General features: G+C 52.1%; 3 long non-coding RNA genes across 3 annotated transcripts in view; 1 reads left to right on the top strand and 2 right to left on the bottom strand.

The window, feature by feature from the left end:
• LOC311434427 overlaps positions 1 to 17,299 on the top strand; it is a 452,952-nt gene that overhangs the window by 146,051 nt on the left and 289,602 nt on the right. The window lies entirely within an intron of this gene.
• LOC311434688 lies at positions 9,070 to 9,801 on the bottom strand. The gene is made up of 2 exons (XR_014691646.1): positions 9,426 to 9,801; positions 9,070 to 9,346 (listed from the first exon to the last, which is right to left on the bottom strand). It is a non-coding gene; the product is annotated as an uncharacterized lncRNA (long non-coding RNA).
• On the bottom strand, positions 16,485 to 17,216 carry LOC311435072. The gene is made up of 2 exons (XR_014691907.1): positions 16,841 to 17,216; positions 16,485 to 16,761 (listed from the first exon to the last, which is right to left on the bottom strand). It is a non-coding gene; the product is annotated as an uncharacterized lncRNA (long non-coding RNA).

Below are 17,299 nucleotides of genomic sequence, written 5' to 3'. Positions count from 1 at the left end.
ACCCTGAGACTGCATGGAGTCTCCTGAATCAGCCTTCTTTGTTCCCTCTAAGCTCTTTTACATTCCTGATGGCCTCATCGTTAAGAGTCTACTGTTGTCATTAACCACGGGGTTTGCTGACCCCCATGGCCACACTCCCACATCTCCCCCTTCTTTATTAATATCAACCATCTTCTGGACACAAATTACCACTCCATATATAACACTTCCCAGGTGCAATTTGCTTTTGTTAAGCCTCCTCTGGTTTCTTCCTGCCCAGCTCTCCAGCCTGTCCAGGTCTCGCTGAATGGCAGCACAGCCTTCTGGCGTGCCGGCCACTCCTCCCAGCTTTGTATCACCAGCGTCTGATACAGCGTATATGTACCATATACTTGCTGAGGGCGGACGCTGTTCCCTCATCAGAGTCGTCGATGAAGCTGTCGAACAAGACGGGACCCAGCACCGACCCCTGAGCTTGTCACAGGTCTCCAACCGGACTCTGCGCCGCCGATCACCACCCTCCGAGCTCGGCCAGTCAGCCAGTTCTCAACCCACCTTACTGTCCGCTCTTCTGTCCCAGGCTTTGTCAGCTTTGTTAGCAGGATATCATGGGAGACAGTAGCAAGAGCCTTTGGATTTTGTTGTGTTGTTGTTGCTTGGTTTGGAGATTCACATCACGCTCCGTGATAGAGAAGTTTAGCGCATCGGCATCCCACTGGGAAGACACAAAATGCACTCCCAAAGTCTTTCCCCGTCTCCTTAGCACTGGGGGTGCCTTAAGAGGAGAGCGGTCATGGCTGGGCCCTTGCAACGCTAGCAAATGCTATGAAAAGTTGCATTTGGCTGAAAAGTAAGTGAATGGCATGAACGTGATCTCACTATTTGAAGTAATGAGTTAAATGTCCACTCCTGCAAAAACACTCAAAGAAATAAACCAATAGGTTATGTGTAGTTAGGCAATCACAGGTGAAACTGCAACAAAGTGCCGATGGTGAGAAACAAACAACAAAGCCGTTTCCTTCTCTGACAGCGGGACACCTCGCTCAGGGAAGACCCCCACGTGTCGCCTTCAGAAAGCCTTCGACACCCTCCACCTCGTGCTCCCATCAGCAGATTGAAGAAGGTGAGAGGGAGCGGCTGACGGAAGACTGCTCTATCCAGAGCGTGGGGTCTACTGTGAAATTTTCCACTGAGATTGTGTCCGTTTCTGAGGATTGTATTTCAAGGAACACACACACCAAGCAGAAAGCACCCAAGGAACCCAGGAAGCGATGCTAAGAACGACCCTTCTCAGGATCAGACTTTTAGGAAACATGGTCTCTAAGGAAGGATTAACCATTGGATTACTGGACTAAGGCTTTAATGTCAAGAGCAGGCAGAACCGAGCTGTGGAGAAGGCTGCTGCAAATAAAAAGCGAGCAAACCTCTCCCCAGGCCATAGATGTGGGACAAGGAAGAAAGGACTTCTGTTGCAGCAAAGGGACTTTAGTTTAGGTGTTACTGTGTGGTGCTTTTACTTGGGTGGGCAGCCGAGTTCCAGCCCGGCCGCTCTCTCACTCCCCCTCCTGAAAGGGAAAGGGAGAGAAAATCCGATGCCAAGGGCTCAAGGGCTGAGATAAGGACGGGGCGATCACTCAGCAGGTATCGTGATGGGCAAAGCAGACTCAGAGTAGGGAGACAGTAAGATTTTTCCCCCCCGGTGCACCCTCTCCCACCTCCTCCCCCCGAGCGGCTCAGGGGAGCGGAGCAATGGGGGCTGCGGTCAGTCTGTAGCGCTTTGTCTCTGCCGCTCCTTCTCGGTCGCTCTCTGCCCCTGCTCCACCGGGGTCTCCTCCGCGGGCTGCAGCGTGGAACCCTGCTCCACCGTGGTACACCATGGGCTGCAGGGGGACAGCCTGCTTCACCGTGGTCCTCAGCACAGGCTGCAGGCTCCGGCGCCTGGAGCACCTCTCCCCCTCCCTCTTCACTGACCTTGGCGTCTGCAAGGCTGTTTCTCATTCCTCCCTCTCTCCCAGCTGCTCTTCCGCAGCAATTTTTTATTTATCTTTTTAACCTTTCTTAAATCTGGCCTCTCAGAGGCGCGCGCAAACAACAGCGCTTCTTGGGCTGGCTGTGGCCAGCAGCGGGCCCTTCTCTACCATGGCGCAGTTTCTGGATTCTTCTCGCAGAACCCACCCTGATGGCCCCCCCGCTCCCAAAACCTTGCCACGTAAACCCAGTACATGAGGCAAGAGAACTCGGAAATGGTTTGAAAGAGATTTATAGCAGCATGACAGAACATGGCACCTCCCAGTAGAAAAAAGACAGCTCTACAGGAAATGATCGGTTGGCAGATTGAAAACAAACAGAAGAATGTGCTTCTTCATACGTCAGGCACGGAGCTGTCGGTCTGGCTGCAGACATGGGAGATGCCAAAAAGCGCCTCACTGTAGAAAACACCAAAAGCTGCACGATGAAGAACTCCTCAAGGGCCGTAGTGAAGAAAGCACCCAAAGCTGCACGATGAAAAACTCCTCAGGGCCTAGAATGGAAAAAAAACACCAAATGTTAGAAGACGAAGCACGTCTCAGGGGCTGGAAGGTGAAAACAACACCAACATTGTCATGATGAAGAACTCCTCAGGGAAAACGCGGTGAAGAACCCCAAAGGCTGGATGGTGCAGAACTCCTCAGGGCCGCAGTGAAGAAAACACCAAATGCTGCTCGACAAAGCAATCCTCAAGGGCCAAAGTGAAGAGAACCAGAAAAGCTGCATGATGAAGAGCTCCTCAGGGCCGTAGCGAAGAGCACACCAAAAACTGCTCAAGAAGGCACTCCTCAGAGGCTACAGTGGAGAAACACCAAAAGCTGGACGATGAAGCTTTCCTAAAGTGGAAACGTGGTGAAGAGATCCCGAAAAGCTGAACGATGAAGAACTCCTCGTGGGCCGCAATGAAGAATACGCCAAAAGCTGCACGCAGAAGCACTCCTCAGGACCTAGAATGAAAAAAACACCAAATGTTAGAAGATGAAGCACTTCTCAGGCTCTGGGAGGGGAAAACAACACCAAAATTGTCGTGATGAAGCTCTCCTCAGGGAAAACACGGCGAAGAACCCCAAAGGCTGGATGGTGCAGAGCTCCTCAAGGCCGAGTAGAACAAAAAACCACAAGCCTCACGATGAACTCCTCAGGGCCGTAGTGAAGAAAAGACCACAAGCTGCACGATGATGCATTCCTCTGGAGTCGCAAAGTGAAGAGAAGCCCAAAAGCTGCGCGATGAAGAACTCCTCAGGGACCACAAGGTGAAGAAACCCCAAAAAGCTCCACGAAGAATTACTCCTCAAGCGCCACAGTGAAGAAAATGCAAAAAGCTGATTGATGAAGCACTCCTCTGGGGAAACGTGGTGTGGGGAAAACCCCCAAAAGCTGCACGATGAAGAGCTCCTCAGCGATGTAGTGAAGAAAATAGCAAAAGCTGCTCAAGAAGGCACTCCTCAGAGGCTGCAGTGGAGAAACACCAAAAGCTGGACGATGAAGCTCTCCTTAGAGGAAACGTGGTGAAGAGATCCCGAAAAGCTGAACAATGAAGAACTCCTCAGGGACCACAAGGTGAAGAAACCCCAAAAAGCTCCATGAAGAATTACTCCTCAAGCGCCACAGTGAAGAAAATACAAAAAGCTGATTGTTGAAGCTCTCCTCAGGGAAAACATGGCGAAGAACCCCAAAGGCTGGATGGTGCAGATCTCCTCAGGGCTGCCGCAATAAGAACACCGAAAGGTGCACGACGACACCCTCCTGCAGGGTCACCCAGTGAAGACAACACCGAGAGCTGCACACAGCAGCACTCCTCAGGGGCCACGAGCAGCGCAAAGGCCGCGCCTCGCCTGTGCGCCACCATCGCCGGAGTGCCGCAGCCCCAGCACACCCAGCACCATGTCAGCCACCCTGCCCTGTGACATCTCTGCTCCATCACGGCCAGGCGCCGCCCCATTGGCCGCCTGCCTTGGCGCCTCTGGGCGCAGCCAGTAGCGAGGCCGCTGGCGCTTGTTGCTAGGCAGCATGGAGCTGTGGCAGCCGATGGGCGCCAGGAGGCCGCAGGGCGGGGCTGGCCTCCCAGGGCTGAGGCCTGGCGCAGTGCCTGGCAGGAGCCATGAGGCTTTCCTGACACCACCTCCTCTTGGAGCTCTGCCTCGCCTTGCCCCCGGCCCTCCAAGAGGCACGTTTTGGCGCTAGGAGCACGCCAACTGCTCCAGCAAGGTGGCGGCAGCATTGTGCAGGGCACACTGACATTGCCCATCAGTCGATCCCTCCTCTGTCCCCGGTGACACAGAGTACACTGCCCGCTTAGCCGTGCTGCCCACAGACCTGAAACTGGGTCCTCAGTGTCCTGCAAGGGTACAAACCAAAGCCAGTTCTGTTGACACAGCCCACAGGACTAAACTCGGTTAAACCATGCACCGTGAGAATGCCAGTCTCTTTCTTCCTCACCCAAACTGCCCGGTGCCACGTAGCTCTGGCATCAGCTTCTTGCAGAACTGGATCTTCAGTGTTCGTGCAGCTCTGCAAAGCTTCCGCTCTGCAAACTTTTGAGTCTGTGGACTGTGGAAGGACCAAGGCCCCGCTACGCAACTCGCCGTTCGATGTCGTCTTCAAAAGCAGGGGTTCTTATCGATGCAAGCCAGGTCTAGAAAGACTGCATCTTCCTGTTTGCAATTGTTAGGGGTAATCCAAGTGTGAGAAGCCTGTGGAAACATTGTATTAATGGAGCTGTTACTCCAATAGGTTAAACAGAAGATAGAGAAAGCTAGGCGTTGTGGGGCTCGTTTCCCAGAATTGTAGGGGTTGGAAGGGACCTCCAGAGATCATCGGGTCCAACTCCCCTGCCAAAGCAGGTTTCCTTATAGCAGGCTGCCCAGGTGGGCGTCCAGACGGGCCTTGAATATCTCCAGAGAAGGAGACTCCACAGCCTCCCTGGGCAGCCTGTCCCTGTGCTGCGTCACCCTCACCGTGAAGAAGTTCTTTCGCGTAGTGGTGCGGAACTTCCTGTGCTCCATTTTGTGGCCATTGCCCCTTGTCCTGTCCCCACAGACCTCTGAAAAGCGGCTGGCCATATCCCTGTGTCTCCCACACCTCAGGTATTTCTAGATAAGGTCCCTTCTCAGTCTTCTTTTCTGCAGGCTGAACAGAGCCAGGTCTCTCAGCCTTTCCTCCTAGGGGAGATGCTCCAGGTCCCGTATCCTTTGTGTGGCCCTCCGCTGGACTCTTTCCAGGAGATCCCTGTCTTTTTTGTACCGGGGAGCCCAGAACTGGCTACAGTACTCCAGGTGAGGCCTGACCAGGGCAGAGTAGAGGGGCAGCATCACCTCCCTTGACGTGCTGTCCGTGCTCCTTTTAATGCAGCCCAGGATCCCGTTGGCCTTCTTGGCCACCAGGGCACACTGCTGGCTCATGGCCAACCTGTCATCCACCAGGGCCCCCAGGTCCTTCTCCGCAGAGCTCCTCTCCAGCAGGTCATCCCCCAGCCTGTGCTGATGCATGCGGTTGTTCCTTCTGTTATAAGTGAAGTCTCAACTCAATCTGTATTTAGTAATAGTTATAAAAGGAATATTTATAAAAGGTATAAAAGGCAAGTAAACAGCGCTGGGTGTGCGGGGAGTCTGTGCTCCACCAACACGCACGCACAAACATCCAACATTCTAAATATACAGAACACTGCTTTTACATACGAAACCCGAGTATGCTATACATACGTACAATCAGGAAAGGTAACAAACAATCTTTTAAGTTCCACGACTTACTGAACTTGAGTACACCTATACATAGGTACAATCAGAAAAGGTAACAAACAATCCTTTAAGTTCCATGAGGTAAGAGTCTCCGTTTTCCATTCCTTTTCTTGATTACAAACAACAGTCTCCGTTTTCCATTCCTTTTCTTGATTACAAACACCAGAGAATTCCAGGGCTAGTCGTGGTAGCAATATGTCTCGCTTTAAGTTGTTAAGCAACTCGGTCTTCGGGCCTTATGTTTCCCGTGCTTCCCGCATCGAAGAAAAGCATATCCATCTCCTTTGCAAGGCCAATAGGGCCTGGGTCCAAAGGCATGTCCAGTTCACCAGGGGGCGGAACAGCAAAGGCCTTCGATGGCTGTAGCAGAAGAGGGGCCGATGGCGTAGCAGTCAGATCAGTGAAGGAGCCTGCAGCTCCCTCGCTGTCTGGCAAACCACACGTGTCTGACTGTGGTCCCACAGGGCTCTTTAAGGCCTCAGAGACTGCTCGCCAGGTGCTGAGCAATCCCACTGCAACCTTGTCGTTTTTAGTTGCAGAGTCCCACGCCTTGACCTCAATTTGGTGCCATATTTCAGGATCATAAACCGTCTGATTGTTCAGAAGGAGAATAAGCCGTAAGGTTACCAGGACAGTCTTTGTTCCTAAGGACGTATGATTCCCCATAATGCGCAACTGCTTACCAGCGAGGGGCAGCTGTGTGTGAGGCTCTGCTTCTCTCAGCTTGAGCTTCTCTCCAGCTCTGGTGCGCCCGTTTCCAGCGACTTTCAGTACGAGCTTCTCAGAACAGTTTGCTGAGTTTGGCCGAACCGATCTTCATGAGGTGATCAATGTGCCTGTTGCCGGTCCTGGTCTGCATTCTGCTAGCCTGTTCCTTTTCATTCCTTCTTTCTGCATTTTTATTGGTGACGTAACTTCATCGCATCGTGTTGCCTTTTTTTTTTTTTTTTTTTTTTTAATCTTGAGGACAGGCTCCCCGCTTATACCCTTCACCCCACAGCAGTCCTTTTGAAAAACAACTTTTCCTTGGTCAAACACCTTTGCAAATAACAACAGCAGCAAACACCCAGAAACTTCCATGCCTTAAGGGCTGGAGAACAAGCAACCCTGAGACTGCATGGAGTCTCCTGAATCAGCCTTCTTTGTTCCCTCTAAGCTCTTTTACATTCCTGATGGCCTCATCGTTAAGAGTCTACTGTTGTCATTAACCACGGGGTTTGCTGACCCCCATGGCCACACTCCCACATCTCCCCCTTCTTTATTAATATCAACCATCTTCTGGACACAAATTACCACTCCATATATAACACTTCCCAGGTGCAATTTGCTTTTGTTAAGCCTCCTCTGGTTTCTTCCTGCCCAGCTCTCCAGCCTGTCCAGGTCTCGCTGAATGGCAGCACAGCCTTCTGGCGTGCCGGCCACTCCTCCCAGCTTTGTATCACCAGCGTCTGATACAGCGTATATGTACCATATACTTGCTGAGGGCGGACGCTGTTCCCTCATCAGAGTCGTTGATGAAGCTGTCGAACAAGACGGGACCCAGCACCGACCCCTGAGCTTGTCACAGGTCTCCAACCGGACTCTGCGCCGCCGATCACCACCCTCCGAGCTCGGCCAGTCAGCCAGTTCTCAACCCACCTTACTGTCCGCTCTTCTGTCCCAGGCTTTGTCAGCTTTGTTAGCAGGATATCATGGGAGACAGTAGCAAGAGCCTTTGGATTTTGTTGTGTTGTTGTTGCTTGGTTTGGAGATTCACATCACGCTCCGTGATAGAGAAGTTTAGCGCATCGGCATCCCACTGGGAAGACACAAAATGCACTCCCAAAGTCTTTCCCCGTCTCCTTAGCACTGGGGGTGCCTTAAGAGGAGAGCGGTCATGGCTGGGCCCTTGCAACGCTAGCAAATGCTATGAAAAGTTGCATTTGGCTGAAAAGTAAGTGAATGGCATGAACGTGATCTCACTTTGAAGTAATGAGTTAAATGTCCACTCCTGCAAAAACACTCAAAGAAATAAACCAAAAGGTTATGTGTAGTTAGGCAATCACAGGTGAAACTGCAACAAAGTGCCGATGGTGAGAAACAAACAACAAAGCCGTTTCCTTCTCTGACAGCGGGACACCTCGCTCAGGGAAGACCCCCACGTGTCGCCTTCAGAAAGCCTTCGACACCCTCCACCTCGTGCTCCCATCAGCAGATTGAAGAAGGTGAGAGGGAGCGGCTGACGGAAGACTGCTCTATCCAGAGCGTGGGGTCTACTGTGAAATTTTCCACTGAGATTGTGTCCGTTTCTGAGGATTGTATTTCAAGGAACACACACACCAAGCAGAAAGCACCCAAGGAACCCAGGAAGCGATGCTAAGAACGACCCTTCTCAGGATCAGACTTTTAGGAAACATGGTCTCTAAGGAAGGATTAACCATTGGATTACTGGACTAAGGCTTTAATGTCAAGAGCAGGCAGAACCGAGCTGTGGAGAAGGCTGCTGCAAATAAAAAGCGAGCAAACCTCTCCCCAGGCCATAGATGTGGGACAAGGAAGAAAGGACTTCTGTTGCAGCAAAGGGACTTTAGTTTAGGTGTTACTGTGTGGTGCTTTTACTTGGGTGGGCAGCCGAGTTCCAGCCCGGCCGCTCTCTCACTCCCCCTCCTGAAAGGGAAAGGGAGAGAAAATCCGATGCCAAGGGCTCAAGGGCTGAGATAAGGACGGGGCGATCACTCAGCAGGTATCGTGATGGGCAAAGCAGACTCAGAGTAGGGAGACAGTAAGATTTTTCCCCCCCGGTGCACCCTCTCCCACCTCCTCCCCCCGAGCGGCTCAGGGGAGCGGAGCAATGGGGGCTGCGGTCAGTCTGTAGCGCTTTGTCTCCGCCGCTCCTTCTCGGTCGCTCTCTGCCCCTGCTCCACCGGGGTCTCCTCCGCGGGCTGCAGCGTGGAACCCTGCTCCACCGTGGTACACCATGGGCTGCAGGGGGACAGCCTGCTTCACCGTGGTCCTCAGCACAGGCTGCAGGCTCCGGCGCCTGGAGCACCTCTCCCCCTCCCTCTTCACTGACCTTGGCGTCTGCAAGGCTGTTTCTCATTCCTCCCTCTCTCCCAGCTGCTCTTCCGCAGCAATTTTTTATTTATCTTTTTAACCTTTCTTAAATCTGGCCTCTCAGAGGCGCGCGCAAACAACAGCGCTTCTTGGGCTGGCTGTGGCCAGCAGCGGGCCCTTCTCTACCATGGCGCAGTTTCTGGATTCTTCTCGCAGAACCCACCCTGATGGCCCCCCCGCTCCCAAAACCTTGCCACGTAAACCCAGTACATGAGGCAAGAGAACTCGGAAATGGTTTGAAAGAGATTTATAGCAGCATGACAGAACATGGCACCTCCCAGTAGAAAAAAGACAGCTCTACAGGAAATGATCGGTTGGCAGATTGAAAACAAACAGAAGAATGTGCTTCTTCATACGTCAGGCACGGAGCTGTCGGTCTGGCTGCAGACATGGGAGATGCCAAAAAGCGCCTCACTGTAGAAAACACCAAAAGCTGCACGATGAAGAACTCCTCAAGGGCCGTAGTGAAGAAAGCACCCAAAGCTGCACGATGAAAAACTTCTCAGGGCCTGGAATGAGAGAACAGAAACACCAAATGTTAGAAGACGAAGCACTTCTCAAGGGCTGGAAGGTGAAAACAACACCAACATTGGCATGATGAAGAACTCCTCAGGGAAAACGCGGAGAAGAACCCCAAAGGCTGGATGGTGCAGAACTCCTCAGGGCCGCAGTGAAGAAAACACCAAATGCTGCTCGACAAAGCAATCCTCAAGGGCCAAAGTGAAGAGAACCAGAAAAGCTGCATGATGAAGAGCTCCTCAGGGCCGTAGCGAAGAACACACCAAAAACTGCTCAAGAAGGCACTCCTCAGAGGCTACAGTGGAGAAACACCAAAAGCTGGACGATGAAGCTTTCCTAAAGTGGAAACGTGGTGAAGAGATCCCGAAAAGCTGAACGATGAAGAACTCCTCGTGGGCCGCAATGAAGAATACGCCAAAAGCTGCACGCAGAAGCACTCCTCAGGACCTAGAATGAAAAAAAAAAAGCACCAAATGTTAGAAGATGAAGCACTCCTCAGGGGCTGGAAGGGGAAAACAACACCAAAATTGTCGTGATGAAGCTCTCCTCAGGGAAAACACGGCGAAGAACCCCAAAGGCTGGATGGTGCAGAGCTCCTCAGGGCCGAGTAGAACAAGAAAACACAAGCTGCACGATGAACTCCTCAGGGCCGTAGTGAAGAAAAGACCACAAGCTGCACGATGACGCATTCCTCCGGAGTCGCAAAGTGAAGAGAAGCCCAAAAGCTGCGCGATGAAGAACTCCTCAGGGACCACAAGGTGAAGAAACGCCAAAAAGCTCCACGAAGAATTACTCCTCAAGCGCCACAGTGAAGAAAATGCAAAAAGCTGATTGATGAAGCACTCCTCTGGGGAAACGTGGTGTGGGGAAAACCCCCAAAAGCTGCACGATGAAGAGCTCCTCAGCGATGTAGTGAAGAAAATAGCAAAAGCTGCTCAAGAAGGCACTCCTCAGAGGCTGCAATGGAGAAACACGAAAAGCTGGACGATGAAGCTCTCCTTAGAGGAAACATGGTGAAGAGATCCCAAGAAGCTGAACGATGAAGAAGTCCTCATGGGCCGCAATGAAGAATACGCCAGAAGCTGCACGCAGAAGCACTCCTCAGGACCTAGAATGAAAAAAAAAAAGCACCAAATGTTAGAAGATGAAGCACTCCTCAGGGGCCGGGAGGGGAAAACAACACCAAAATTGTCGTGATGAAGCTCTCCTCAGGGAAAACACGGCGAAGAACCCCAAAGGCTGGATGGTGCAGAGCTCCTCAGGGCCGAGTAGAACAAGAAAACACAAGCTGCACGATGAACTCCTCAGGGCCGTAGTGAAGAAAAGACCACAAGCTGCACGATGACGCATTCCTCCGGAGTCGCAAAGTGAAGAGAAGCCCAAAAGCTGCGCGATGAAGAACTCCTCAGGGACGACAAGGTGAAGAAACGCCAAAAAGCTCCACGAAGAATTACTCCTCAAGCGCCACAGTGAAGAAAATGCAAAAAGCTGATTGATGAAGCACTCCTCTGGGGAAACGTGGTGTGGGGAAAACCCCCAAAAGCTGCACGATGAAGAGCTCCTCAGCGATGTAGTGAAGAAAATAGCAAAAGCTGCGCGATGAAGAACTCCTCAGGGACCACAAGGTGAAGAAACCCCAAAAAGCTCCATGAAGAATTACTCCTCAAGCGCCACAGTGAAGAAAATACAAAAAGCTGATTGTTGAAGCTCTCCTCAGGGAAAACATGGCGAAGAACCCCAAAGGCTGGATGGTGCAGATCTCCTCAGGGCTGCCGCAATAAGAACACCGAAAGGTGCACGACGACACCCTCCTGCAGGGTCACCCAGTGAAGACAACACCGAGAGCTGCACACAGCAGCACTCCTCAGGGGCCACGAGCAGCGCAAAGGCCGCGCCTCGCCTGTGCGCCACCATCGCCGGAGTGCCGCAGCCCCAGCACACCCAGCACCATGTCAGCCACCCTGCCCTGTGACATCTCTGCTCCATCACGGCCAGGCGCCGCCCCATTGGCCGCCTGCCTTGGCGCCTCTGGGCGCAGCCAGTAGCGAGGCCGCTGGCGCTTGTTGCTAGGCAGCATGGAGCTGTGGCAGCCGATGGGCGCCAGGAGGCCGCAGGGCGGGGCTGGCCTCCCAGGGCTGAGGCCTGGCGCAGTGCCTGGCAGGAGCCATGAGGCTTTCCTGACACCACCTCCTCTTGGAGCTCTGCCTCGCGTTGCCCCCAGCCCTCCAAGAGGCACGTTTTGGCGCTAGGAGCACGCCAACTGCTCCAGCAAGGTGGCGGCAGCATTGTGCAGGGCACACTGACATTGCCCATCAGTCGATCCCTCCTCTGTCCCCGGTGACACAGAGTACACTGCCCGCTTAGCCGTGCTGCCCACAGACCTGAAACTGGGTCCTCAGTGTCCTGCAAGGGTACAAACCAAAGCCAGTTCTGTTGACACAGCCCACGGGACTAAACTCGGTTAAACCATGCACCGTGAGAATGCCAGTCTCTTTCTTCCTCACCCAAACTGCCCGGTGCCACGTAGCTCTGGCATCAGCTTCTTGCAGAACTGGATCTTCAGTGTTCGTGCAGCTCTGCAAAGCTTCCGCTCTGCAAACTTTTGAGTCTGTGGACTGTGGAAGGACCAAGGCCCCGCTACGCAACTCGCCGTTCGATGTCGTCTTCAAAAGCAGGGGTTCTTATCGATGCAAGCCAGGTCTAGAAAGACTGCATCTTCCTGTTTGCAATTGTTAGGGGTAATCCAAGTGTGAGAAGCCTGTGGAAACATTGTATTAATGGAGCTGTTACTCCAATAGGTTAAACAGAAGATAGAGAAAGCTAGGCGTTGTGGGGCTCGTTTCCCAGAATTGTAGGGGTTGGAAGGGACCTCCAGAGATCATCGGGTCCAACTCCCCTGCCAAAGCAGGTTTCCTTATAGCAGGCTGCCCAGGTGGGCGTCCAGACGGGCCTTGAATATCTCCAGAGAAGGAGACTCCACAGCCTCCCTGGGCAGCCTGTCCCTGTGCTGCGTCACCCTCACCGTGAAGAAGTTCTTTCGCGTAGTGGTGCGGAACTTCCTGTGCTCCATTTTGTGGCCATTGCCCCTTGTCCTGTCCCCACAGACCTCTGAAAAGCGGTTGGCCATATCCCTGTGTCTCCCACACCTCAGGTATTTCTAGATAAGATCCCTTCTCAGTCTTCTTTTCTGCAGGCTGAACAGAGCCAGGTCTCTCAGCCTTTCCTCCTAGGAAAGATGCTCCAGGTCCCGTATCGTTTGTGTGGCCCTCCGCTGGACTCTTTCCAGGAGATCCCTGTCTTTTTTGTACCGGGGAGCCCAGAACTGGACACAGTACTCCAGGTGAGGCCTGACCAGGGCAGAGTAGAGGGGCAGCATCACCTCCCTTGACGTGCTGTCCGTGCTCCTTTTAATGCAGCCCAGGATCCCGTTGGCCTTCTTGGCCACCAGGGCACACTGCTGGCTCATGGCCAACCTGTCATCCACCAGGGCCCCCAGGTCCTTCTCCGCAGAGCTCCTCTCCAGCAGGTCATCCCCCAGCCTGTGCTGATGCATGCGGTTGTTCCTTCTGTTATAAGTGAAGTCTCAACTCAATCTGTATTTAGTAATAGTTATAAAAGGAATATTTATAAAAGGTATAAAAGGCAAGTAAACAGCGCTGGGTGTGCGGGGAGTCTGTGCTCCACCAACACGCACGCACAAACATCCAACATTCTAAATATACAGAACACTGCTTTTACATACGAAACCCGAGTATGCTATACATACGTACAATCAGGAAAGGTAACAAACAATCTTTTAAGTTCCACGACTTACTGAACTTGAGTACACCTATACATAGGTACAATCAGAAAAGGTAACAAACAATCCTTTAAGTTCCATGAGGTAAGAGTCTCCGTTTTCCATTCCTTTTCTTGATTACAAACAACAGTCTCCGTTTTCCATTCCTTTTCTCGATTACAAACACCAGAGAATTCCAGGGCTAGTCGTGGTAGCAATATGTCTCGCTTTAAGTTGTTAAGCAACTCGGTCTTCGGGCCTTATGTTTCCCGTGCTTCCCGCATCGAAGAAAAGCATATCCATCTCCTTTGCAAGGCCAATAGGGCCTGGGTCCAAAGGCACGTCCAGTTCACCAGGGGGCGGAACAGCAAAGGCCTTCGATGGCTGTAGCAGAAGAGGGGCCGATGGCGTAGCAGTCAGATCAGTGAAGGAGCCTGCAGCTCCCTCGCTGTCTGGCAAACCACACGTGTCTGACTGTGGTCCCACAGGGCTCTTTAAGGCCTCAGAGACTGCTCGCCAGGTGCTGAGCAATCCCACTGCAACCTTGTCGTTTTTAGTTGCAGAGTCCCACGCCTTGACCTCAATTTGGTGCCATATTTCAGGATCATAAACCGTCTGATTGTTCAGAAGGAGAATAAGCCGTAAGGTTACCAGGACAGTCTTTGTTCCTAAGGACGTATGATTCCCCATAATGCGCAACTGCTTACCAGCGAGGGGCAGCTGTGTGTGAGGCTCTGCTTCTCTCAGCTTGAGCTTCTCTCCAGCTCTGGTGCGCCCGTTTCCAGCGACTTTCAGTACGAGCTTCTCAGAACAGTTTGCTGAGTTTGGCCGAACCGATCTTCATGAGGTGATCAATGTGCCTGTTGCCGGTCCTGGTCTGCATTCTGCTAGCCTGTTCCTTTTCATTCCTTCTTTCTGCATTTTTATTGGTGACGTAACTTCATCGCATCGTGTTGCCTTTTTTTTTTTTTTTTTTTTTAATCTTGAGGACAGGCTCCCCTCTTATACCCTTCACCCCACAGCAGTCCTTTTGAAAAACAACTTTTCCTTGGTCAAACACCTTTGCAAATAACAACAGCAGCAAACACCCAGAAACTTCCATGCCTTAAGGGCTGGAGAACAAGCAACCCTGAGACTGCATGGAGTCTCCTGAATCAACCTTCTTTGTTCCCTCTAAGCTCTTTTACATTCCTGATGGCCTCATCCTTAAGAGTCTACTGTTATCATTAACCACGGGGTTTGCTGACCCCCATGGCCACACTCCCACATCTCCTCCTTCTTTATTAATATCAACCATCTTCTGGACACAAATTACCACTCCATATATAACACTTCCCAGGTGCAATTTGCTTTTGTTAAGCCTCCTCTGGTTTCTTCCTGCCCAGCTCTCCAGCCTGTCCAGGTCTCGCTGAATGGCAGCACAGCCTTCTGGCGTGCCGGCCACTCCTCCCAGCTTTGTATCACCAGCGTCTGATACAGCGTATATGTATCATATACTTGCTGAGGGCGGACGCTGTTCCCTCATCAGAGTCGTTGATGAAGCTGTCGAACAAGACGGGACCCAGCATCGACCCCTGAGCTTGTCACAGGTCTCCAACCGGACTCTGCGCCGCCGATCACCACCCTCCGAGCTCGGCCAGTCAGCCAGTTCTCAACCCACCTTACTGTCCGCTCTTCTGTCCCAGGCTTTGTCAGCTTTGTTAGCAGAATATCATGGGAGACAGTAGCAAGAGCCTTTGGATTTTGTTGTGTTGTTGTTGCTTGGTTTGGAGATTCACATCACGCTCCGTGATAGAGAAGTTTAGCGCATCGGCATCCCACTGGGAAGACACAAAATGCACTCCCAAAGTCTTTCCCCGTCTCCTTAGCACTGGGGGTGCCTTAAGAGGAGAGCGGTCATGGCTGGGCCCTTGCAACGCTAGCAAATGCTATGAAAAGTTGCATTTGGCTGAAAAGTAAGTGAATGGCATGAACGTGATCTCACTATTTGAAGTAATGAGTTAAATGTCCACTCCTGCAAAAACACTCAAAGAAATAATCCAATAGGTTATGTGTAGTTAGGCAATCACAGGTGAAACTGCAACAAAGTGCCGATGGTGAGAAACAAACAACAAAGCCGTTTCCTTCTCTGACAGCGGGACACCTCGCTCAGGGAAGACCCCCACGTGTCGCCTTCAGAAAGCCTTCGACACCCTCCACCTCGTGCTCCCATCAGCAGATTGAAGAAGGTGAGAGGGAGCGGCTGACGGAAGACTGCTCTATCCAGAGCGTGGGGTCTACTGTGAAATTTTCCACTGAGATTGTGTCCGTTTCTGAGGATTGTATTTCAAGGAACACACACACCAAGCAGAAAGCACCCAAGGAACCCAGGAAGCGATGCTAAGAACGACCCTTCTCAGGATCAGACTTTTAGGAAACATGGTCTCTAAGGAAGGATTAACCATTGGATTACTGGACTAAGGCTTTAATGTCAAGAGCAGGCAGAACCGAGCTGTGGAGAAGGCTGCTGCAAATAAAAAGCGAGCAAACCTCTCCCCAGGCCATAGATGTGGGACAAGGAAGAAAGGACTTCTGTTGCAGCAAAGGGACTTTAGTTTAGGTGTTACTGTGTGGTGCTTTTACTTGGGTGGGCAGCCGAGTTCCAGCCCGGCCGCTCTCTCACTCCCCCTCCTGAAAGGGAAAGGGAGAGAAAATCCGATGCCAAGGGCTCAAGGGCTGAGATAAGGACGGGGCGATCACTCAGCAGGTATCGTGATGGGCAAAGCAGACTCAAGAGTAGGGAGACAGTAAGATTTTTCCCCCCCGGTGCACCCTCTCCCACCTCCTCCCCCCGAGCGGCTCAGGGGAGCGGGGCAATGGGGGCTGCGGTCAGTCTGTAGCGCTTTGTCTCCGCCGCTCCTTCTCGGTCGCTCTCTGCCCCTGCTCCACCGGGGTCTCCTCCGCGGGCTGCAGCGTGGAACCCTGCTCCACCGTGGTACACCATGGGCTGCAGGGGGACAGCCTGCTTCACCGTGGTCCTCAGCACAGGCTGCAGGCTCCGGCGCCTGGAGCACCTCTCCCCCTCCCTCTTCACTGACCTTGGCGTCTGCAAGGCTGTTTCTCATTCCTCCCTCTCTCCCAGCTGCTCTTCCGCAGCAATTTTTTATTTATCTTTTTAACCTTTCTTAAATCTGGCCTCTCAGAGGCGCGCACAAACAACAGCGCTTCTTGGGCTGGCTGTGGCCAGCAGCGGGCCCTTCTCTACCATGGCGCAGTTTCTGGATTCTTCTCGCAGAACCCACCCTGATGGCCCCCCCGCTCCCAAAACCTTGCCACGTAAACCCAGTACATGAGGCAAGAGAACTCGGAAATGGTTTGAAAGAGATTTATAGCAGCATGACAGAACATGGCACCTCCCAGTAGAAAAAAGACAGCTCTACAGGAAATGATCGGTTGGCAGATTGAAAACAAACAGAAGAATGTGCTTCTTCATACGTCAGGCACGGAGCTGTCGGTCTGGCTGCAGACATGGGAGATGCCAAAAAGCGCCTCACTGTAGAAAACACCAAAAGCTGCACGATGAAGAACTCCTCAAGGGCCGTAGTGAAGAAAGCACCCAAAGCTGCACGATGAAAAACTTCTCAGGGCCTGGAATGAGAGAACAGAAACACCAAATGTTAGAAGACGAAGCACTTCTCAAGGGCTGGAAGGTGAAAACAACACCAACATTGGCATGATGAAGAACTCCTCAGGGAAAACGCGGAGAAGAACCCCAAAGGCTGGATGGTGCAGAACTCCTCAGGGCCGCAGTGAAGAAAACACCAAATGCTGCTCGACAAAGCAATCCTCAAGGGCCAAAGTGAAGAGAACCAGAAAAGCTGCATGATGAAGAGCTCCTCAGGGCCGTAGCGAAGAACACACCAAAAACTGCTCAAGAAGGCACTCCTCAGAGGCTACAGTGGAGAAACACCAAAAGCTGGACGATGAAGCTTTCCTAAAGTGGAAACGTGGTGAAGAGATCCCGAAAAGCTGAACGATGAAGAACTCCTCGTGGGCCGCAATGAAGAATACGCCAAAAGCTGCACGCAGAAGCACTCCTCAGGACCTAGAATGAAAAAAAAAAAAGCACCAAATGTTAGAAGATGAAGCACTCCTCAGGGGCTGGAAGGGGAAAACAACACCAAAA

The sequence above is a fragment of the Aythya ferina genome (genome assembly GCF_964211825.1).
Source record: "Aythya ferina genome assembly, chromosome: 3".
NCBI lineage: Eukaryota > Metazoa > Chordata > Aves > Anseriformes > Anatidae > Aythya > Aythya ferina.
This window is presented reverse-complemented; position numbering and strand designations above follow the sequence as displayed.